This window comes from Macaca nemestrina, chromosome 15 (genome assembly GCF_043159975.1).
Source record: "Macaca nemestrina isolate mMacNem1 chromosome 15, mMacNem.hap1, whole genome shotgun sequence".
Taxonomy (NCBI): Eukaryota; Metazoa; Chordata; class Mammalia; order Primates; family Cercopithecidae; genus Macaca; species Macaca nemestrina.
The window spans coordinates 88,596,826-88,620,742 of NC_092139.1; the positions used below are offsets into that span (position 1 = coordinate 88,596,826).

The following is a 23,917-nucleotide window of genomic DNA, read 5'->3' on the forward strand; positions in this document are numbered from 1 at the left end:
GAGGGGACACAGTCACCAGGGCTGTGTGTCACCTGTTCTTGCTGCTTGGTCTGCCCTGGGAGTGAGAACAGAGGTGAAGGCTGCTGTGGACCCTCTTTGGCTTCCTGCAAGCAGGTGTTCATGGGGGGAGCAAGGCGGGTGGGGGAAAAAACTGGTCTCTGAGGTGTTGAGTGGTTTTTTTTTATGTCATTGTCCTTTTTCTCTCTGCTGTCCCCAACAGCTCTGCTGTACCAGCCCATTGACCAAGTAAGTCACTCGGAGCATCCTGGTCCTACGCACCAGTGTTAAGGCCCCTGAAGGGCCAGAGAGGGCTTAGGAGTTTCTCAGAAGACTGAGCCCGGTGTGGGAGGGCACCAGAGTCATTGAGAACAGACCATTTGAAAAGTCAGGCAGAGGGATCCTGGGCCCTGAGTATGCCTCCCTGGCCTGTGGTAACCATGCCAACAGGGCCAGGGCCTCAATAGAGCTTAGCTACTGAGCTTGGCATTTGGCCAATTGCTTTCTTGGTGGAGGCAGGTAGGTCCTGCTTCCCCAACCCCTGTCTTTTTGTCTCCAGGATCCTTGGAGCAGCTGCAGGGTGGGTAGAGGGGTGTCTCTCCCGGCTGTTTGGTGAGATGAGCCTCCACCTGGCTGCCTCTGCCAGGAGAAAAGAGTAAAGACTGCAGCAGGGAGAAAAGCCAGCTGGGGCCCTTTTAGAGTCAACCCTGCTGCTCTGATTCTAATGTTCAGTTCAGATTTTGCAGGCATGAGTGTGGGTCCCTGAGGGCCTGCCCTTTGAATTCTTTCGGTGAGGACTGAGCATTACCCAGGGGCTTCTCACCGATCCCTGGAAACATATCCCTCAATTCACCAGCTCATCCCTTTCCAGGACATGCTGAAGCACACACCTGTGGACCACCCAGACTGCCTGCTGCTACAGGATGCCCTCCGCATCTCCCAGGACTTCTGTCTGGCATCAGTGAGGACATTGATCCCGCTGGACTGTAGTCACAATGGACTCCCAAGGGGCAGGTGAGCTCAGGTCCCAGCAAGGCCTCACACTCAGGTTGAGGAGCCCAGGGTGGACCAGATCCTCCGATGATACAGGCATGACTCTGTGCCCCTTGTCTCTGCAACCCTGATACCCCATTCCCAGCCGAGGAGACGTCTTCAGTCCTTGGTCACCCTGATTTGATTCCCTGTGGCATTCTGGGCCCTAGGCTGAGAGCTTTAAGCCCAGTGTCTCAATAATCCTCCTAAGAATCCAGTGAGCCAGGAGAGGACACAGGCCTGGAGAATCTCTCCAGGTCTGCCACAGAGTCTTTGAGCTGTGTCAGAGCTGGATTCCTTACCTGGTTCTGGCTGTCTGGAGGTGCCAGACATTGTCCCCTGCACCAGGGAAGTCGGACTGTGAATACCTCATTCTTGAATGCAGACATCTGCCTCTGGCCAGTGTGATGCCATCAGGGTGACCTGGGTGGCTAAGGGAGCAGGACATCTCAGCCACTTTAGATCAGCCTTCATGAGCAAGAGCCAGGAAGGGAGCCCCACAGAGGGAAAGGCTGGTACTAGAGGTGGCCGAGGCCATCCAGGTTGCTGGAACATTCCACATGGGCTCCTGGATGTCGAACAGCAGTTTCCCTAGGGACCCTTCTTGGTGCAAGGGTGTGGGTTAGCCCAGTGAGGGGAAGCAACACTCAGCATTAGAGGCACAATTCACCCCTGTGGGTCGGCAGCCTGGCCCAGATCAAAGGCTGCATGACTGATAGAGGTTGTTAAGTGGCCCTTAGGAGTGAAGACTGCCTGGGTTCATGCTCATTTGTTACATTTGCGAGCGTGGGCCAGGTCTGGAGAGTGTCTGATGGTGCATAAGGAGCTGTTTCTGTGCAGTTGTTGGTTCTGGTTTGCAAAACCATGGAATGTCAGTAGTTTGTTTTGGTCTGGGGATATCTGAAAAATCTCTGGAAGACTTCGAGTAGCATCGGTTGTAGGTCATCTTAACTGTACATTTTCAATACACACACCTACATATTGCAGTATACGTAGGTCCCACAGTGTGTCATGGAGACAGGAAAGACTGGGACAGATGGTCACTGGCCCATGGGAGTCCCCCTGACTCTGAGGGTGGCTGAGGGGAAACTCTGGAAATCCTCATGGAGTAGAAACCATCCAGAGCCCAGGTGAGCGGCATCTGTAGACCCCAGGACACTTCAGCATCCCAGCAAAAGGCAGCCTGGGGTCTCCCATTCCCTGGGTGTATTTTTTTTTTATGTATCTATCATATATGAATTTGGGTTTGGTATTTGGCTCCCTCATTGTGTCTGTTCTGTATTTTTGTGTTAATGCGAATACCATATTGTTTGGATCACTATAGCTCTTCTATGTCATTTTTAATCAGGGAGCATAATACATCCATGTACTTTGTATTTCCCAGTGCTGAGATTGCTGGATGACATAGTAGTTGTATTTTTTCATTTGAGGAGGAACTGCCGACTATTGCTCATAGTGTGTACACCAATTTACATTCCCACCAGTAGTGTCAAAGAGTTTCCCTCTCTGCAAATCTACACTGTTGATTGCCTTTTCAAAATTCTGTTTTTGTTTTTGGCAACATACATCTTATGTGGATGGGGACACTCTCTTAGTGTGGCTTTGCTTTAAATTTTTTTGATGATTAGTGATGTGGACAAGCTTTTCCTTTACCTGTTAGTTCATTTCCTGCCTTCTTTTCAGCAATTTCTGTAGGTTCTTTGCCCAAGTTTTGTTGGATTATTTGGTTTTTGTATTTTCATACTCTGTATTAGTTTCTGGCATATGTCAGATGAATACCTTCAGCAATATAATTCCTTATACTCACTGCCTCGCAGCATCCTCTGCTCATTCTCTCTTCTGCTCAGTGACCACTGCCTGTGACCCATTCTTCTCCCTCCGCAGGGCAGGGCCCCGACCTCCTGCCTCCCATGTTTCCTTATACTCATGGAGGCCTGGCCCAGGGCGGGGCCAGCCACATGGCACAATGTCCAGACAGGCCAGGTGGCATGGAAAATGGCATCTGGGGTCTCTGAGTTGATTATTGAATGCAGACTCACCCCGCTCACAACCAGTCAGCACCACTGCCACCCAAGCAAACCACCCGGGAGCCTGGAAGTTGCTCTGCCCACCTGTTGCCATGGGCACAGACACATACCACAGGGAGGACTGACAACAGACCCAGGCCGTCTGCCCCTGGTGCCCAAGGATGACATTCAGGGACCTGAGGATCACCCCAGCCCACCCACCACAACCTGTGTCCATGTAGGGTCCCACAGGGCCTGAGGACAGGCTAACCCCTCCCAAAGAACCCCCACCCCACAAGTGCCCAAGTACTCCATCCAGGGACCTGGGGATAGACCTGCCCTTCCTGCCAATTCTGGCACATGCTTGCACCAGCAGGGGGCCTAACAACAGGCCAGACCACCTGCTGCCGGCATCCAAGCCTGCCATCTTGGAGCCTGGGATCACCCTGCTCTACCCATGAGCACCATCGGGGGCCCCAGGGCAGGTTCATCCCACCTGGCATATGTATGCATGAACTAGAAATGTGTTTGCCTGCCGGGCGCAGTGGCTCATGCCTGTAATCCCAGCACTTTGGGAGGCCAAGGCGGGTGGATCACCTAAGGTCACGAGTTCGAGACCAGTCTGGCCAACATGGTGAAACCCCATCTCTAAAAATTAGCTGGGCTTGGTGGCACCTGCCTGTAGTCCCAGCTACTCTGGAGGCTGAGGCAGGAGAATCGCTTGAACTCAGGAGGCGGAGGTTGCAGTGAGCCGAGATTGTGCCACTGCTCTCCAGCCTGGGAGATAGAGTGAGACTCCATCTCCAAAAAAAAAAAAAAAAAAGCGAAAGAAAAACAAATGTGTTTGGGGCTGTGATACTTTCAACAACTCAGAGACATGGGGAAGCAGTTGATACGACACAAAAAAGTCCATGGCAGATCCACCTGACAGATGTGATGGCAGTTCTGCTATAAAATCAGTCTTGGTTTGACATTAAGGTTTGTCACAGCTCTTGAAAATTTGGCAGTGAGGTTGAAGGTCTCTCAGAAATTTCATGTACCCTTGTATTGTGTATGCACGAATAAAGTTAGAAAATTTTTTTTTTATCTTTCTCTAGAAACAAATATGAACTTGGGTTAACTTTCTGAGTTGGTTCCCTTAGAAACCTGGAAAAGGCGGAATGTCATCTGTGTTGGGTTACCAGACTACATATAAAAATGGCCCATAGTTGGTCATCATTATCTGAATTGGGAGAGCTATGAATGAATTGTAAACAATGGGGGCGTCTAGAGTTAGAGAAGAGTAATTGCAATTTTTGAAGTCTGCCATCAGTTGGTTTTGCTATTGTTAGAAATGTTTTGAAGTCTATGGTCAACTTTTTGGTGGCTTACTTTGGAGAAAAAATCAAGAGGTAAACCATACTTTGGGTTTCCCTGAGTGCAGTGGTGTTTGTAACTAGGCATGTCCATTGCTGGGACTCTTGAAAACTTTGACCATGGGACTGTTAAAAGAAATCTCAGTTCCTTTTTGGGACACAGGCTTCTAAGCCGGGTAGCCCTGTGCCCACCCATGTGACCTTGTTCCTTTGCACCTGAGGTGTCACTTGGGGAGCAGAATCCAGAGAGTAGCCCCTGGACTGAAGTGTGGACAGCTGTGAGGACTCCTGCTAAAGACACAGGCATGATACCAGTCTGCTGGCACATGGTGTTTCGTGTTTTGTATCCTTCTACATGATACCAATGGCACTATTGGCTTCATAGGGACGATTTTAGTCATGTCAATGTTAGATGTATAATTGAGCTAAGGCCAACCGAAGGCATGGTGGGCGTGTCAACATCACTAATCATCAGAGAAACACAAATCAAAATCACAATGAGATATCATCTCACCCCAGTTAAAATAGGACTTTGTCAAAAAGACAGGCAATATTGAATGCTGGTGAGGATGTGGAGAGAGGGGAACCCTCAAACACTGTTGGTGGGCATGTAAACCCCTGACCTCAAATGATCTGCTGGACTCCTCAGCCTCCCACAGTGCTGCTGAGATTACAGACGTGAGCCACCATGCCTGGCCACAAGTGGTATTGTTTTAGTTTATATGCGATGGTTCATTTCAAGTACATTGAATACAGTTCCCTTCTGCCTGTTTGTGTTGTATCACAAAACCCATAATGAAACTCTAAGACCAGAGCATTTGTGAGCCACTCCTTGATTTTGAATGGGGCATGGATGGACTCAACCTCTTTTAATTGCTCCAATGAATCCCATGAGATTTTTAAAAAACTTTCACTTTAGATTCAAGGGGTACATGTGCAGGTTTGTTACATGGGTATATTGTGCAATGCTAAGGTTTGGGGTATGAATGATCCCCAGAACCCAGATAGGACCCAATATGTAGGTTTTCAGCATTTGTCCCTCTCCCTCTCTCCCCTCTGTGGTTGTCCCCAGTGTCTATTGTTCCATCTTGATGTCCATGTGTACCCAGTGCTTAGCTTCCACTTGTAAGTGAGAACATGTGGTATTTGGTTTTCTGTTTCTGCTTAATGTGCTTTAGATATGACCTCCAGCTGTATCCATGATACTGCAATGGACATAATTTCATTCATTTTTATGGCTGAGTAGTATCCCATAGTGTGCATGTACCACATTTTCTTTATCCAATCCACTGTTAATGAGCATCTAGGTTGATTCCATGTCTTTGCTCTTGTGAATAGTGCTGTGATGAACATACAGGTGCAAGTGACTTTTTTTTTTTTTTAGAATGATGTATCTGCCTTTGCAGATATACCCAGTCATGGGATTGCTGTGTTGAATGGTAGTTCTTTTCTAAGTTCTTTGAAAAATCTTCAAACTGCTTCCCACCATGGCTGAACGAATTTACAATCACACCAACAGTGTATAAGTGGTGGTGCATGCCTCTAATCTCAGCTACTCAGGAACGCTGAGGCAGAAGAATCACTTGAACCCCAGAGGCAGAGGTTGTGGAGAGCCGAGATCAACCCATTACACTCTAGTCTGGGCAATAAGAGTGAAACTCCATCTCAAAAAAAAAAAAAAAAAAAAAAAAAAAGAATTCACAAAGCTCAATAATAAAACATGGGGAAAAAAATTGAACAGACTTAAGAAGATACAGATGGCAAACACACACATGAAAAGATGTTCAACATCATTAGTCATTAGGGAAATGCCAAATTAAAGCCACAGAGATACTGCTACACACCCAGAAGAATGGCTAATGTTTAAAAAACTGACGATGCTACATGCTGTTGAAGATGTAAAGCAACAGGAACTCCCAAACACTGCTGATGGGGATGTAAAACTGCAGCACCACTTTGGAAAACAGTTTGATGGTTTCTTACAACATTAAAAATACATCTACCTTATGATCCCCGCATTCCACTCCTAGGTATTTACCCAAGAGAAAAGGAAATATATGTCCATGTAAAAACTTATGCATTAATTTTCATAGCAGTTTATTTGTAATAGCCAAAAACTGGAAACAACTCAAACGTCCATCAGCAGATGAATGGATAAATTGTGACACACCGTCCAGTGGAATACTCGGCAATAAAAAGGAACTACTGGTACACATGAGTAAGTCTCAAAATCATTATGCTAAGTGAAAAGTCAATAGAAAAGAGTACATCTGGCCAGGTGCAGTGGCTCACGCCTGTAATCCCAACACTTTGGGAGGCCGAGGCGGGCGGATCATAAGGTCAGGAATTCAAGATGAACCTGGCCAACATGGTGAAACCCCGTCTGTACTAAAAATACAAAAATTAGCTGGGCATGGTGGCATGCGCCTGTAGTCCCAGGTACCTAGGAGGCTGAAGCATGAGAAGAGCTTGAATCTGAGAGGTGGAGGTTGCAGTGAGCTGAGACTCCACTCCAGTGTGGGTGACAGAGTGAGACCCCACCTCACACACACACACACACAAAGTATATTTTATATGATTTTATATATTTCAAAACCTATAAAATACAAACTATGGAAACAGAAAGCAGATCAATTGTTGCTTTTGGATGGTGGTGGGCAGCGAGAAGCAGGAGGGAGGGATTACCAAGAGGCATGAGGAAACTTTGGGGTGACAGGTACATTTACTACCTTGATTGTGATAGTGGCTTCATGGATGTGTATATGTGGCCAAATGTATCATATTGCACACTTAAATCCAGTAAATGCTTGGAATGTCCACTTCATTGTGTTTCAATTATACCTCAATGAAGGGTTATTGTAAAAACTAAAATATTATTTTTATTTTTTTTTTTTTTTGAGACGGAGTCTCGCTCTGTCGCCCAGGCTGGAGTGCAGCGGCGCGATCTCGGCTCGCTGCAAGCTCCGCCTCCTGGGTTTACGCCATTCTCCTGCCTCAGCCTCCTGAGTAGCTGGGACTACAGGCGCCCGCCACCGCGCCCAGCTAATTTTTTGTATTTTTAGTAGAGACGGGGTTTCACCGTGGTCTCGATCTCCTGACCTTGTGATCCGCCCGCCTCGGCCTCCCAAAGTGCTGGGATTACAGGCGTGAGCCACCGCGCCCGGCCTAAAATATTATTTTTAAAAAACAGCCTGGGCACGGGGGCTCACACCTGTAATACCAGCACTTTGGGAAGCCGAGGTGGGTGGATCACAAAAAAGATAAAGTAAATAAAGGCTACAAATAAACAGTCAGATGAAGAGATAATATAAGGTGAGGACTGGAAGACTCCCAGGTACAGAAGTTTCTGTCCTGCTGGAGTTGGACATGTGGATAGTTGGGTTTTTTTGTTGTTGCCCAGGCTGGAGTTCAGTGGCTCTATCTGAGCTCACTGCAGCCTCTGCCTCCCATGCTCAAGTGATCATCCCCCTCAGCCTCCCAAGTTGCTGGGACCACAGGCATGTGCCACCACGCCCAGGTAATTTTTTTTTATTTTTGTAGAGATGGGGTCTGTCTATCTTGCCCAGGCCAGTAGTGAACTCCTGGGCTCAAGTCATCCACCTGCCTTGCCCTCCTGAAGTGCTGGGATTATAGGTATGGGCCACTGTGCCTGGCCGTGGATGAGTTCTTATTCACCTTCCTGTCAGCCTCCACATGAAGCTCCCCAAACCCTGCCCCCTTTGGCCTTTTAAATAACATAATTTAAAAATTAAAGACAGGGTCTCACTATGTTGCCTACGCTGGTCTTAAACTCCTGGTCTCAAGTGATCCACCCACCTTGTCCTCCTGTAGACTGGGATTACAAGATTAGAGATGCCAGCGGTTAGGTGGCTAGGTGGAGTCAGTGTAAAGTCCTAGAAGATGCATTTTAGTAAAAACAGCCACCTGACAGCTGGCATCCATCCATTCAGTGAAGATTGTTGGGCACTGTGGATACTGTGGAGGAGGCAGCAGTAGCAGCCAGCCTGCAGAGTGAAATGCAGTGCCGGAGGGCCTCAGGATGAGGTGGCACTGTGATTGGTGTCTGAGGAGTGACTCCATGATAATGGAGTCAGTGCAAAGTCCCAAAGACCCGGAAGGAGCAATAGGAAGGACAGTTCATACCCAGCTGCCCCACTCCAAAAAAAAAAAAAAAAAGAGGAAAGGACGGGCGCCAGCAAGGTAGGACAAGGGGGGCTGCTGGAGTGTTTTCTTTTTCAGTGGGGGAGGGGTGTGCTCAGATGATTGCATGCCAGTTGCCAGGGTTACAGTAGGGAGACAGCAGTGGGGCTGAGACCTGTGATTGGGAGTCTTCAGGTAAGAGTGGTGGCCCATGGGGACTGGCAGTCAGGTGAGACTGGGAGTGAGGTGTAGAGGTGGGAGCAGCTGGACAGGACCAGTGAGGATGCAGGGGCGGCTGCCCCGGGCTAGACTCTGGCTGCTCTGGCCGTTGGAGGTCTGGGGAGGCAGCTGCTTAACTCAGGCTTGGGCACGTCCACCCGGCACATCTGAAACAGCCAGCAGGGGTGCAGACTTGTCAGTGAGAGCATTCCTGAGCCCAGCATCCAAGAAGCAAGGGAGGTTGAGAAGGTGCTGCTATGAGGCAGGCGGAGGTAACGGGAGCCCCCAAAAGTCCAGGTGAGAGCATGGTGTGCTTGGAAAGTGCTGGGCAGTTTTGGCATCAGTGAAGTCATGGGGGGCTGTGTGTGAACAGGTGGGCTTGGGCGTCACCAGGGAGCCTTGAGACAGGAGCAGGTTAGTTCTCCTGGAGACCAGGCTGTGGGATAGTGTCGGGACTGGGGCATGGACAGTCTTCCTCCACCCCCAACCCCTCCTTGGAGCTTTGAGACACTGCAGATAATTAGCAGGTGATGTGATAAATACTACCTGTGGAGGGTGCCTTGGGCAGGGAGGACAGGGCGCATAGGAGGGTCACCCTTTGGGCCCCTGCTCTGAGCTGCTCATCAGGAAAGGAGAGAAACTACTACAGGCCCGGTGTTGGAGCCTGGTGAGACCCTGTGAGGCCTCGAAAGTAGCAGGTGCCTCCTACAGTCTGCGCGTGGCCATCTCAGGGAATCCACCCAGCAACTGTTCTAGTTATCCCTGTTCTTCAGGTAGGAAACTGAGGCCAGGAAAGGAAAGATTACCAAGATTACCCACACTTTCAGTGGCTGGGGTTGAGTTTGAACCCAGGGACTCTAGGACCCATGCCTCTGCCATCCTGCCTCTGAGTTTGGGAGTTGGATTTGGTCCATCAAGTGCCAGGCCACCCCTGCTGCTGAGTGCTCCCAGGCATGCACAAGCTGACAATTCTGAAGGGCCCAAGCACTCGGCCATGCTCCAGCCTGTGTCCTCACATCAAAGGTGGGTGCTAGAATAACAAATGCTGCAAATGGCACTGGGGGTGTTGGCCAGGCTCTGGGGGCACAGGAGCTCTGCCCATGCCCACAGTTGGCCTGTCCTGACCTCCCTCCATCACAACTGAGTGGCACCAGCCCTTTCATTGAGCTGAAGTCTTCCTTCTATCCCTTCAGTGTGGTCTTTGTGGCTCAGAGAGGCTGTGACCAGGTACAGGATCTGGGGTGGCCCCTGCTTCTCTGCTCTGTGGCCTTAGACAGTGGGCAGGATCTGAGGTCAGGCCCACCTGCAGCAGGTGTTACAAAGAGGCAAATTGGGGCTTAATGTTGGGAAGAACTTGCCAACCAACTACAGTCCCACTGTCTTTGAAAGTAGTGAGCTCCCCATTGGGGAAGGTATGTAAGCCCACCTTTCTGGGATGCTGGAAGATCAGAGACCAAACACTTGAGATTCTGTGATCCTAATATTGAGTCAAATGCTATGATGCTTGGATTTGAAGTCAGTTTCATTTAGCCAGTTTACCAAGTGTCTCCTTGGTGCAGGACACCAGGAGACACAAAATGACCTGGATAATAATGGGTTTCTGGCTCCCAGGGGTCCCTGAGATGTTGTTCTAGCAGTTCTGGAGTATGGGCCAGGCACTGCTGGCATCTGGACCCATCCGCATTGCTCGCTTATTGTCAGCCTCATGACTGCAGTTCGCGATGTCACCACCCATGCACCCCACCCCCCACCCCGCCCCACCACGGCCCTCACCATGGCCCGCTCAGGGCATGAGGCTTTCTGGGTGATTCCTGATACTCAGTGTGGTCAGCTTCCTGGACCTGCCAGCGGGGTGGGGCTGCAATGAGACGCCAGTTGCAGGAAGTGGTTTGCACAGCCTTCCTGGTGTCGTGGGTCACTGTCTTGTCGAGTGGCTTTCATCAGGTCCCTTCCCCTCTCAGGCTGCAGGTTCCTATGCCAGGAGCTCCCTTCTTGCCCCACCAGTGCCTTGTTTTCCCAGGTACAGAGCTGGGGCAGATCCCAGCCCGTTGAAACAGACAGAGCTTTGGAGGCCACAGTGGGCCCATTTCTCAGAAGGGCCATGTGGCTGGATGCTGAGCCGGGCACTGGACTGGCCCCTTGAGCCTCCTGTCTGGCAAAGGCCCCTGAGGCAGTATGGACTGCTGGTGCCAGCACACAGGGGTGACAAGGAGGTGAAAGTCACTAGGATGGTGGGGCGGCACCCCCCCAAGCTGTGTTGGTAGCTACCCCTGGCTGGAGGCCAGCTTGGCCCTGGAACGCTCCTCAAGAAACAAGGACACAAGAGAGCCAGCTCAGCCAGCCTCCACCTAGCGCCCCAATCAGCACTCCCTTCTTCCCATGACCCCTACCCTCTGCCTGCCTCCTGGAACTGGCCAAGGAGCTAACTGATACCCACCAGGGTCTTAATGAGTGAGCCAGGGTTAAGGGGTTACTGGACCCGGTCACACATTGACCAGTTTCCCAGGGCTCTCAAAGTCCAGACTGGCCTAGCCTTGAAGGTCTTAGTTCAGCAACCTCCTTTTCCAGCCTTGACACCTCAGGGCTCAGGAAGGGCCTAGGGTGGTCAAGAGGTCTGCTGAAGCCCTCACTTCCTGGAAAGGCTCCAATTCCTGGCCTTCAGGGTCAGGTGGTTCCTTCTGCCTGGCAGGTCCTCCCCAGATCCAATCCCAGCTCAGGCTGGATTCCCTATTCTGGTGTCTGCCCCTCCCCTAGGGCTCTTCCCCCTGGGGTGACTGTACTATCTCATGCCCAGCCAGGTCAGGGCTCCTTGAGAGAAGAATCTGGAGGGGCCAGGATTTGATGGGAGAATGAATGATGGAATGAAAGAAGGAATTTAAGCGTGCGCCTTGCTCAGACAATTCTGGCAAGCTGCGGACCATGTGTGGGCCTCGATCTGAGGGCACCCACCCCATCTCATTGAATGGGGCAGAGCAGGTGACGGTGTGATGGATGGACGGGCCTCATCCCCCTGCTCCCACTGCCTGGGGTCCTCCATCAGCCTGCCTGCTCAGAACCCTGAAATTGGGCGTTGAGGAAGGACCCTCCTGGATCATGTGACTCCCTTCAGCCCAGGTGACCAGGGTCCTTGGAGTGACAGTTCCTAGAACCCTGCCTGTAGCCCTGCAAGTTGGGGAAAGGGCCTGTTAGGAGAGGCATCCCTGCCCTGGGGTTGTAGAGGTGATCTAGGCTCCTCAGACCTTGTGGGGCCTCAGATGCTTACATCTCCAGCCCCTCCTGGTGTGGGCATCTGGCTGCACCCCAGTTCTGTGGCCCCATCTTCCAGGGAACCTTTGGTCTAATCTACCTTCTGCTGAAACCCAGCCTCATTGAGCCCCACCAAGGCCTTCGGAGCTCAGGTCTCTCATTCAGGGTTTGAGACCCCACCGGACTCAGACCTGCAGCCGTCCCAGATCACACAGCCCCAGGGATGGGACCAGGAGCCTGCCCTTATCCCACCTGCAGCAGTTCTTGTGCCTTTAAAGCCTCCCCCACACTGCACTGCCCACCCCCAGGCTGCCAGGGGAAGCGGGGAAGAGAGGAGCTGGGTCACAGTGGGGAATCTTAGCTTGGTTTTCGTGTGCTGCTGGATGACCAGATCCGGAGTCAGTCCAGTGAGCCAGCGAGTGAGGGCAGCTGGCTGTGCCCCAGTGCTGTGTGACCCAGAGGAGCCACTCACCCTCTCTGAGCTGCTGGACATCATAGGTGTGGAAGCTCAGGCCAGGGGACTCCTGGGAGTGTCTGGAGGCCTGAGTTCCATTCTCAGCTCTGCCATATGCTTGCTGCGCTCTACAGGGACTCCTCTTCCTTTTGGAGCCTCAGTTTATGCACCTGTGCGGTGGGAATGAGTTGCACTTCAGGGTGAAGGGGGTGAGACTCATGTGGGTGCATCCTGCAGAGGGATCCTACAGGTGGGGAGAGCCCTGGGTTCTTTATCCAACTGCATCTGAGCTGTGGGGGTGGGGGGTGTCTCTGTTTCTTGGCTGATAAGTGGGTTTGAGAGAGGTATGCTGGTGGGTGGAGGGCTGGGGCAGAGTCACCTGACTTATTCAAAGAAGCCCTTGAGAGAGCCGTGGCTTCTTAGAATTAAGAGGGAAGAGTGGGCCGGGTGCAGTGGTTATGCGTGTAATCCCAGCACTTTGGGAGGCCAAGGCGGGCGGATCATGAGGTCAAGAGATCAAGACCGTCCTGGCCAACATGGTGAAACCTCTTCTCTACTAAAAACACAAAAATTAGCTGGGCATGGTGGTACACGCCTGTAGTCCCAGCTACTCGGGAGGCTGAGGCAGCAGAATCGCCTGAACCGGGAGGTAAAAGTTGCAGTGAGCCGAGATCATGCCACTACAGTCCAGCCTGGGTGACAGAGAGACTCCATCTCAAAAAAAAAAAAAAAAGGAGTGCAGCATGAAGAAACAGGCCTGGGAGGATCTGGCAGCCCTGAGTGGGGGTGGGGGGTCAGCTCTGGAGTAGAGCCAGAGCTGTGATGGGGTTGGAGGACCCAGTGTCCTTCGGCCATGATTGTCCCACTCCTGGGCTGTGGCTGTGGATTGCGGTGGGACAGGGCCAGTTGTGCAAGGGGTCATTGCCCAACTCCAGGGGGCACCTGCCACCTCTCAGCTATATATATACGGATATATATGTAGTTCTTTCGACAGGTTTCCAGCAGGTAGTGGTTATTAAATCTTACTGAAGGGGTGTTTCTTCTCACTCTCAACTCTGCACTGCAAGGGTAGACAGTGTGGGAGATGGATTCCAACTCCAGGTCTGGGTGGTAAGCATCCAGTCCAGGGGTGTAGACAGGCCTGGGGAAGCCTCAGACATCTGTGCGTTCTCATACCCAGGGATAGTGACTCCATGCTGGGGGCTGGCAGCATAAGGGGTGGGTGGGTCCTGGGCTTACCTGCAGGTCGGAGACCTCCTGGGGCCAGCTGACCTCGGTAAATCCCTTTTGTCTAAGCTTCAGTGTCCTGCCTGTGAATAGGGTTGCGGCTGTGCTCCAGTTTCACCCTTGTGGCTCTGGGGTTGTGGTGACAAAGCCATCAAGCTGGGTTGGAGACTGGCTGCCGTGTCTACCTCTTCCTCATACTCCTCTCTCTGCTGCATCCTGGGAAGCTGCTCAGCTCAGCCTAGATTAGGCTCAGTTGTGTCTGTGTGTTCAAGTGATTGCACGTGTGTTGGAAGTGTGTGGTACTGACACCAGAGTCAGTGTCTCTGGGTGAGTGAGGCTTGCACATTTCTGGGGACAGGAAACTCACTACCTTATGTGCCCAGGACAAGAGCTGTGGGGTCTGGAGAAGACTTCTAGGCCAACCCCTGCAGTCTTTCCTTGGGTGACATGGCTTCCCCAGACCCATTTCCCCCTAGGTGTCCTCTCTGCATTCAGAGGGTAGAAGACTGCCTGGGACAGAATGTGACACACTTAGCATGTGAGGAAAAGCCTCCTTCATTCTATAGGCCCTACCTCTGTTGACATGACCTTTGATAAAGTGCCTCCCTTCCTGTCTCCCCACTTTGGAACCCGCAGCTGCTGCCAGGCTTCTTCCGTGCCCCATCGCAGGCAGCTCTCTGTCTCCCTACTTTCCCCAGCCCAGGGTTTTCCTTTTGGGTCAGCTGCGGGGGTCTGGCCCATCCTTTGCCCACTCAGACATTCTTCCTGCCCACCTGCTGCTGTGAATCCTGCATGTCTCATACGCTCTCAGGCAGAGAGGAAACTGCTGAGCCGGCCAGGGCAGGGGACGGAGCCCTGTGACTCTCCACTTTAGACCTCTCCCAGCTGATTGCCATGGAGTGCAGCCACTTAGCAGAGCCAAATCCCCTGAGGTTCCTGTCTGCTGTCTAGCCTTCAGGGACAGGTCATGGGGCCTTGGTTCCTGCCCTGTCATCTTCCCAGTCACCCCGATCTTCATGGGGAGGAACAGCCAGGGAAAGGGTTTGGTCATGGTACCTCCACCCTAGGGCTATTGAGGATCTCTCAGTTGTGTGTCTGGTGGGTTCTGTCCAGAGCCCATTTGAGAGCAGTGGGTGACAGGACAGGCCTATGTGACCCAGGCAGGCAGCAATATTGGGTCAACCTTCATGTCCCCTTCTGTCAGCTGGGGCAGCCTGGAAGGATGATCGTGGGGTAGGTGTTTTGTTTTGTCTTGTTTTGAGATGGAGTCTCGCTCTGTTGCACAGGCTGGAGTGCAGTGGCACAATCTTGGCTCCTTGCAACCTCTGCCTCCTGGGTTCAAGCGATTCTCCTGCCTCAGCCTCCCCAGTAGCTGGGATTACAGGCACCTGCCATCATGCCCAGATAACTTTTGTATTTTTGTAGAGATGGGATTTCACCATGTTGGTCAGGCTGGTCTCGAACTCCTGACCTCAGGTGATCCACCTGCCTTGGCCTCCCAAAGTGCTGGGATTACAGGTGTGAGCCACCATGCCTGGCTGCAGCTCTATTTTGACAATTTTTTTTTTCACAGCCTCTTCCCACTTCCGGAGGTTGCCAGCCTTCCTTGGCTTGTGGCTGCCTCACTCCAGTCTCTGTCTCCATGGTCATTCTGGTTTCTCCTCTGCTCTGTGTCCTCTCCTCTGTGTGTCTGTCTTATAAGGACACTGTGATCACATTTAGGGCACATCTAGATTAATCCAGGATCATCTCCTCCTCTCAAAATCTTTAACGTACTTTAGGCTGGGTGCGGTGGCTCATGCCTGTAATCCCAGCATTTTTGGAGACTAAGGCGGGTGGATTCCTTGAGGTCAGAAGTTGGAGACCAGCCCGGCCAACATGGTGAAACCCCATCTCTACTAAAAATACAATAATTAGCTGGGCGTGGTGGCACATGCCTGTAGACCTAGCTACTCTGGAGACTGAGGCAGGAGAATCACTTGAACCTGGGAGGTGGAGATTGCAGTGAGCCAAGATCGTGCCACACACTCCAGCCTGGGTGATAGAGCAAGACTTGCTCTCCAAAAAAAAAAAAAAAAAAAAAAAAGGCCGGGCATGGTGGCTCATCCCTGTGATCCCAGCACTTTGGGAGGCCAAGGCAGGCAGATCACTTGAGGCCAGGAGTTTGAGGCCAGCCTGAACAACATGGCAAAACCTTGTCCCTACTAAACATACAAAAAAATTAGTTGCATGTGGTGGTGAACACCTGTAGTTTCAGGAGACTGAGGCACAAGAATCACTGGAACCTGGGAGGCAGAGGTTTCAGTGAGCTGAGACCGGGCCATTGCCTGGGCAACAGAGTGAGACTGTCTCAAAGAAAAAAAAAAAAAAAAAAAAAACTTTAATATACTTTTCCACTTAAGGTATTAGTCACTCTTGTGCTGTATAAGGTAATATCCACAGGTTTTGGGAATTAGGATGTGGGTGGATCTTTCTGCAGAGGGGGGGCAACATTCAACCCTTTACATAGGGTGACCCCAACCTGTGCCCCAACCCCTCTCTAGGGTTCAACTTCTCAGCAGAGTCTGTGGCCAGGCCTGAGGGGAGGGTGAACATGTACCACTACCTTCTGGAGATGCTCAAGTTTGCCTGGGGCAGAGGTGGAGGCTGGGGGACCCTCACAGCCACCCGAAGCTCCAGGTGAGGTTGCTGAGGTTGCTGGGATGGGGGGCTGTCCTCCTCCCTGGCTCAGGACTTAGCATGAAAGGAGGGTCAGGCCCGGCAGGGGGAGGTTGGAGGGAGATGTATGTGGTTCTAGGCCAGGGCAGGACTGAAAGGGATCCCGGGGTGACAGGTACAGGGGTCAGATGCAGGAGTGGCACCATATCTCAAAGGACCTGGAGAGTGGGTGGAGTCTAGACCTAGCCTGGGCTTGAGGGAGGCCTGGCCACAAGGTAGAAGACAGACTGGAGGTGGCTCCCATGGGGGCTGAGCTTGTCCTGCCCTTGGTTCTATGGATCCCGCTTGGCCCCTCACTGACCATGCCACCTGCCCACCCACCCCAGAATGCCTCCTGGGACCTGCTGGGGGAGCCCTGGCCCAGCTCATCCGCCAACAGATCGATGGCTGGGGGGACCACCAGCTCAGTCACTACAGCTTGGCTGGGGCCTGGGGCCACAGGACAGGCGTGTCCCCTGTGTCTGTGCTGAAGGAGGATGGCGGCGCCGTGGCTGCCACCAGTACCATCAACACACTGTGCGTGGGGCTTGGGGGAAGATGGATGGCTTCACTTCTCCTCTCCTAGACCTGCACTCCCCCAGCCCCATGTCCCCTCACTTGTCTCCATGGGGCAGCACCTTGCTTTTGGCCTTTGTCTCCTCCTCTAGTTCAAAAGAGGCCCCCACCCCTGACATCTCTGGCTGAAAGGCTGCTGCTGGGGTGGCCCCAAGCGAAGACTTATCTGGGAATGGGCGGCCTCACTCAGAAGGGTGTCCTGATATGGGGGCACAGGTGGGTCTTTGGGGACCCCTCCTGGTTGGTGCCAGGGAGAGAATAGTGGCTCCAGCATGCTTTGGGGCAGCTGTAAAATGAGGGGGTCCTGAAAGGTGGGCAGGGCAGGCGGTGTCTGGTGGGAACCCCGGGTCCTAGTCCAGGCTCTGCCTCCACGGCTGCAGCTTTGGAGCAATGGCGTATTCACTATGGACAGGCATCATCCTCAACAATGAGGTCCTGGACTTATGCGAGCAATGCCCCCGGGGTTCCGGCACCACCCCCTCACCTGGTGAGAACAAGGCTTCCCACCCGGGGTCCACAAGGCCCCCAACTATGGAAGAGGAGGGAGGGGGCTGGGCTGGGGCTGCATGCTGACCCCTGGATGGGTTACTGCACTCACCAAGCCACTGTTTGCTCAGCAGTGAATGGAGACAGGGTGGGTAGAGCTCCCGGAGGGTTCTGGCCCCCAGTTCCAGGCAAGTGTTCCCCGTCCTTCATGGTGCCCTCCGTCTTGATCAACAAAGCCCAGGGGTCAAAGCTAGTGATTGGTGGGGCTGGCGGGGAGCTCATCATCTCTGCTGTGGCTCAGGTTAGTCTGGAGAGCTCCTGGTTCCAGTGTCTCCTCTCTGGGCAGCATACTGTCTGACGCTCCCTGGAGTGGGGATGTGAGGGCTGATGTAGGGTAGCGGGTACCCCCTTTCTCCCTGCATCCCTCATCTCTCCCCCAGGCCATCATGAACAAGCTATGGCTTGGCTTTGACCTGAGAGCAACCCCCATCCTGCATGTGAACAGCAAGGGCTATGTGGAGTACCAGTCCAGCTTCAGTCAGGTGAGGCTGAGGTCTGAGCTGGATGCCTAGGGCAGACCCCACTCCCCAAGTCCATGCTGCTCAAAGCCACCTGAGAGGAACTCAGTCATTGAGATTCCTAGGCTAGGTACACTTCAGCTTTGGGGGCCATAGGAGTTGGGGACCTTGATGGGTGAGGCCATCAGTGGCCTCCAGGCCAGTTCCGTGGCCTCCAAGACAGAGAGCAGGGTGTTGTCTATGCTGCTCCCAGGCTGAGGATCTCAGCACCTTGGTCTCTGTTCTGTGGTTGATGCCATTTTTCAGAAGTGAGTTTTCCTGGCTGGGGCCTCTCAGACTCTCCCTCATGGTGACTTTTTCCTTGTGTGATTTGCAACTTTATTTGTAAAAGAGGTTGTTTTACCTGTGGCAGTCTGTAAAGTGATTTTCTTCTGGGGCACTAGGGCATTGGTGATAATTTTTAGTATATATAATTTTTTTTTTTTTTTTGAGACAGCATCTCACTCTGTTGCCCAGGCTGGAGTGCAGTGTTGTGATCACAGCTCACTACAGCCTTGACATCCTGGGCTCAAGTGATCCTTCCTCCTCAGGCTCCCAGGAGCTAGGACTATAGGTGTGTGCACCACACCTGGATAGTTTTAATTTTTTGTTTTTCATAAAGACAGGGTCTCTCAACATGTTGCCTAGGCTGGTCTTGAACTCCTGAGCTCAAGCAATCTTACCACCTTGGCCTCCCAAAATACTGGAATTGTAGACATGAGCCACCATGCTTGGCCTACAAACATTTTTTTGATTCCCCACAGAAGCCCATGGTGCATCTCCAGGGGGTGAATTCTCCTGGCTGACTCCCCCTCCATCCATAGACAGAGACTCAGCTTCCTTAGAGCATCTTTGGGTTGATGGATGCCCTTTGTTAAGAACTATTTAAAAGAGTGATAGCGGCCGGGTGCGGTGGCTCATGCCTGTAATCCCAGCACGTTGGGAGGCAGAGGTGGGTGGATCACAAGGTCAGGAGTTTGAGACCAGCCTGGCCAATATGGTGAAACCTCGTCTCTACTAAAAATACAAAAGAAAATTAGCCAGGCATGGTGGCGTGTGCCTGTAGTCCCAGATACTCAGGAGGTTGAGGCAAGAAAATCACTGGAACCCGGGAAGCAGAGGGGGCAATAAGCTGAGATTGCATCACTGACTCCAGCCTGGGCAACAGAACGAGACTCCATCTCAAAAAAAAAAAAAAAAAAAAAAAAAAAAAAAAAAAAAAAAAAAAATTCACACAACTTATAAATTGAGAAAGGAATCTTTCTTTCTCTCTCCTTCCTTCCTTCCTTCCTTCCTTCCTTCCTTCCTTCCTTCCTTCCTTCCTTCCTTCCTTCCTTCTTTTCTCTTTTTTCAGACAGGGTTTGCTGTGTCATTCAGCTGGAGTGCAGTGGTGCAAGCATGACTCACTGCACCCTCAACCTCCTGGCCTCAAGCCATCCTCCTGCCTCAGCCTCCCAAGTAGCTGGACCATAGGTGTGAAACATCACACCTGGCCAATTTTTAAAATTTCTTGTACAGACAGGGTCTTGCTATGTTGCCCAGGCTGGTCTTGAACTCCTGGTCTCAAGCCATCCTCCCTCCTTGGCCTCCCAAAGTGCTGGGATTACAGGTGTGAGCCACTAACCCCGACAAGATTTATTCATTTTTTTCCTCCAACTTGTATTTTAAGTTCAGGGGTCCATGTGCAGGATGTGCAGGTTTGTTAAATAGATAAATACGTGCCTTGGTGGTTTGCTGCACAGATCAACCCATCACCTAGGTATGAAGTCCATTAACTATTCTTCCTGAAGCTCTCCCCCATCCCCCAACTTACTTTCCTTCCTTCCTCTCCTCCTTTCCTTCCTTCTTTCCTTCTTTTCTTCCTTTCTTTCCTTCCTTCCTTCTTTCTCTTTCTCTCTCTCTTTCTTTCTCTCTTTCTCTTTCTTTCTCTTTTTCTTTTTCTTTCTTTCTTTTTTCTTTCTTTCTTTTTTCTTTCTTTCTTTCTCTCTCTCTCTCATTTCCTTCCTTCCTTCCTTCCTTCCTTCCTTCCTTCCTTCCTTCCTTCCTTCCTTCCTTCCCTCCCTCCCTCCCTCCTTCCCTCCCTCCCTCCCTCCCTCCCTCCTTCCTTCCCTCCCTCCCTCCCGCTTTTTCTTCTTAGCGTGGAGCCAGTGAGAAACAGATGACAAGAGGGGATTACATACATAAGTTATTTTGGGGGAGGCAAAGGATACTAGTGAAAGACACATGGGGAAGGAACTGGCATAGGAAGGGCACTTCATAGCTCCGACCCCTGTGCAAGCAGAGGGTGGGGGAAGGGGGGTATGAAGAGCCCCAGACCACAGGCAGGTCAGAAACAGCCTCAGCAGACTAAGCAGATCTTTACATGGGGGGTGCCCATTAGAGGATCCCTGCTTCCTGCGGGAAGACCTGGCTGTGGCCACCCCTTGGCTCCTCACTGCCTGGATTCAGCCCATGGGAAGGAGGGCATCAGTCACCTCTGCTCCTCCTGCATGTTCTTCTGGAGGGACGTCTGACTGGGACACTCCCATGGCCACCATCACCAGCATTGCTGCTGTATCCTCAATTGGGACAGGGGCTGTGCCCTTCTCCCCACTGCCTGCTCTTCCACCTGGCCCCCATGTGAGGTCAGAGCCGAGGTGTCTTGGAGCTTTGGCCACCCATAGGCCCTGCAGCCACTGAGATACCCCTTCAGCCCGAGCTGCATGCTGGGGAGGGAAAGATCTTTGAATAACCCTTACTCTCAATTAGAGTCAATTCTTCTAGGGGACATTAGAAAGTTTTCAATCCTGGAGTATGCTCTGGGGTCATCTCCCTTCCCATTCTCTGCCCAGCTCCTCCTGCTCCAGTGGCCTGGGCCTTGTCCCCAAACCTCTGTTACATCCCCAGTGTCTGAAATGTCAGGCTTTCCTTAAATAAGTGTTTAAAGAATGAATGAATGACTTATTCCAAGTCCTCTGTCTGGTGGGTGACACCTGCATTACACTTTTAGAAGACAAAAGCAAGCCTGTGGCCCTGATTGTCTCTAAATTATGCTAACATGTTCCCACACTGTTGTATCATGACCACAATGTGACAAAAGTACAACCAGACCCACTGCAGCCCCTCAGATATGCTCTCCACCTGCCTCAACCCTGTGAGCAGTAGCTTCACAGCCTCTCTCAAAGTCACCCTCCACCTACCACACACTCTGGACCATCTCCTCCTCTGCCACAGCCTGCGGTTCAGTTGTCCCTGTCCCTGTCTCCCACCTCTGAGACACGTACCACTCCACTCCCTCCCTAATTCCTCTGCTGTCATCTTCCTCCAGATGGCCAGGAACGTCCCTTGCAAGGTCTCCTGTCCCAAGTTCTAGAACTTGTCCTGGAACTTCCCCAGAGCTGAGTCTCTCATAGGAGAACTGATAATAGGCACAGCATCTCCCTAGCAGATGGAGGAGAATCACCTGAGGGTCCCGCACATCCTCCCTGCGGGAGGCCTGGGACACACACCCACCTCTACACTTGCAGCTGCCGCTCCAGTGCCCACAGTCCCAATGCCTTGCCCTGGAAGGGGCTGAGCATCCCCGTGGCCTGTTTTCCCTTGTGTGAAGATCTGTTTCACTCTCGATGAACTCCTGGTCACACTAAGCATCCCCAGCAAGCGCCTCCTCCTCTGAGCTGTCCCTGTGGAGAGAGCCCCTCTGCACTCAGCTCAGGCATTGTGTGCCCAGTTTGCAGCAGATCAAGCTTTCTCCTGGGCCATGATTCCACATGGGCCTCCCTACTGGGCCACCATCCCTAGAGAGAGGCCCCATTTCAGGGGCGGCTGCCTCGGGACCACAGCTCCATTATTCCCCTTAGGGGTTCCTCTCACGTGTTTGAATCCTGGAGTCAGGGAGACAAGGGAAGGGGAGATTCCGGACCATTAGAAAGGAGAAGTTCACCCAGAGGCCGGCAGGGGGTGCAGTGAGACTTTCTCTAGCGGCTTCTGCGGGACAGGTGCTCACAGCTGGGGAAGCTTGAACTGACAGACGCCCCGGACTAACTCACTGCTTCCTCTGAGAACTCTGCAGCTTTGTCCCCTCTGGAGCTGACAGAGTCCCCTGAACAAGGGCCTGTGTGGTCCCAGCAGTTGCTTTCTCCTAGGCCGCACCCATGGGGCAAACTCTTGCCTCACGCCAGCCTCCCTGTCCAAAGGCCTGAACCCTGTGAGTGCACCTGGGGCAGAGGCAATGGGGGGACTCATTTGCATGGGCAGCCCCTCCTCTGTGGGCACGGCGGGGCTGGCACACGAGAGGCCTGGGGCAGCCCAGCCCCGGTCTGTGGCCTCAGAGGCAACTGTGTCCAGCATGGCCCTGACTCCTCTCCTCCTCTTGCTCCTCTCTCACTGCATGAGTGGAGACTGGGCTCTGAGCCCAGGCCCCAGCCTGATCCGCACCCCATGGCTCAGATCCCCCAGCAGCTGCAGCCTGGCCCTGCTCCCCACTGTGCTGTGTCTGTGTCTGCAGGCTCCCTCTCCCAGCCGGTGCTGACTCAGCCTCTCTCCCTCTCTGCATCTCTGGGAGCAAGGGCCACACTCCCCTGCACCCTGGGCAGTGGCCTCAAAGTTGAATACTATTTGATATGGTGGTACCAACACGAGCCAGGGAGCACTCCCAGGCATCTCCTGAATTTCAAATAAGACTCAGATAAGCACCAGGGCTCTGGGGTTCCCACCTGCTCCTCAGGATCCAACAGTGCTCTTTCCAGTGCAGGAATTCCACACATCAGGGGGCTGCAGTCTGAGGACAAGGTTGACTATTACCGTACTACATGACATGACAGCTGTAAGACTCACAGAGTGTTCTAGACCCAAGGGGAAATCACACAAAAACCTCTCTTCCTCACCGGGCGCGGTGCCTCAGGCCTGTAATCCCAGCACTTTGGGAGGCTGAGGCGGGTTGATCACGAGGTCAGGAGATCGAGACCATCCTGGCTCACAGTGAAACCCCGTCTCTACTAAAAATACAAAAAAATGAACCGGGCGTGGTGGTGGGTACCTGTAGTCCCAGCTACTCGGGAGGCTGAGGCAGGAGAATGGCGTGAACCCGGGAGGCGGAGCTTGCAGTGAGTCGAGACTGCGCCACAGCACTCCAGCCTGGGCGACAGAGCGAGACTCCATCTCAGAACAACAACAACAATAACAAAAGCAAACAAACAAAATCTCCCTTCCTCTATCTGGACTTTGCTCAGTTACCCTGCTGGTGGCTCTGGCAAGTGGAGCTCAGGGGTGACTTTTATTGTTAGCCCCTGATTTTCATCAGAAGAATAGATCTGACCATGTTTATCTTTTTTCTTAAGTTTAACCTTTAGGTTGATGCATTGTTCTTACGTCCTTACTTCATTCACCTTGCTCAGGTGGAAATTTCTTGCCCAGAGATTAAAACAAACACAAGAAACCAATCAAACAAAAACAAAAACAAAACCACCAACATCACCACAGCAAAAACATTCCATGGGATTCGTTGGCGGAATTCAAGTTGATCCCATCCATATCCCACTCAGAGTCCAGGAGTGACTCACAAATCCTCTGTCCCGAGAGCTTCAATACGGTTTTAATCATCCTACACCAACATGCATTCTATAGACTTGCAATGAACCATCTAATATAACAGAAAAGCAATATCATTTATAATAACACCAATATAAAATGCTAATCATAAAATGAGAAAAAATCAATGTCTTATAACCTGAAAATAACAAAACATTACAAGAGAAATAAAATAAATATTAAATAAATGAATAACGTTTTCCCAGTTTATTTCTCTGTATTCCCATTTGTGTTTTCAAACAATCAATGTGCTTAAGATAACAGTTCATTCCATTTTTTAAAATAGGTTGACTACAAGGTCTTCCTATAAAATATGTTTACGGTGAATGATAAGGTAGACATTTCGACAAAGAAATT

At 51.8% G+C, this 23,917-nt stretch overlaps 1 pseudogene; it reads left to right on the forward strand.

Annotated features, from left to right (window-relative positions):
* Positions 1-868: 868 nt before the first annotated feature.
* Positions 869-21,647, forward strand: LOC105464660 (glutathione hydrolase 5 proenzyme-like; annotated as a pseudogene).
* Positions 21,648-23,917: the final 2,270 nt, after the last annotated feature.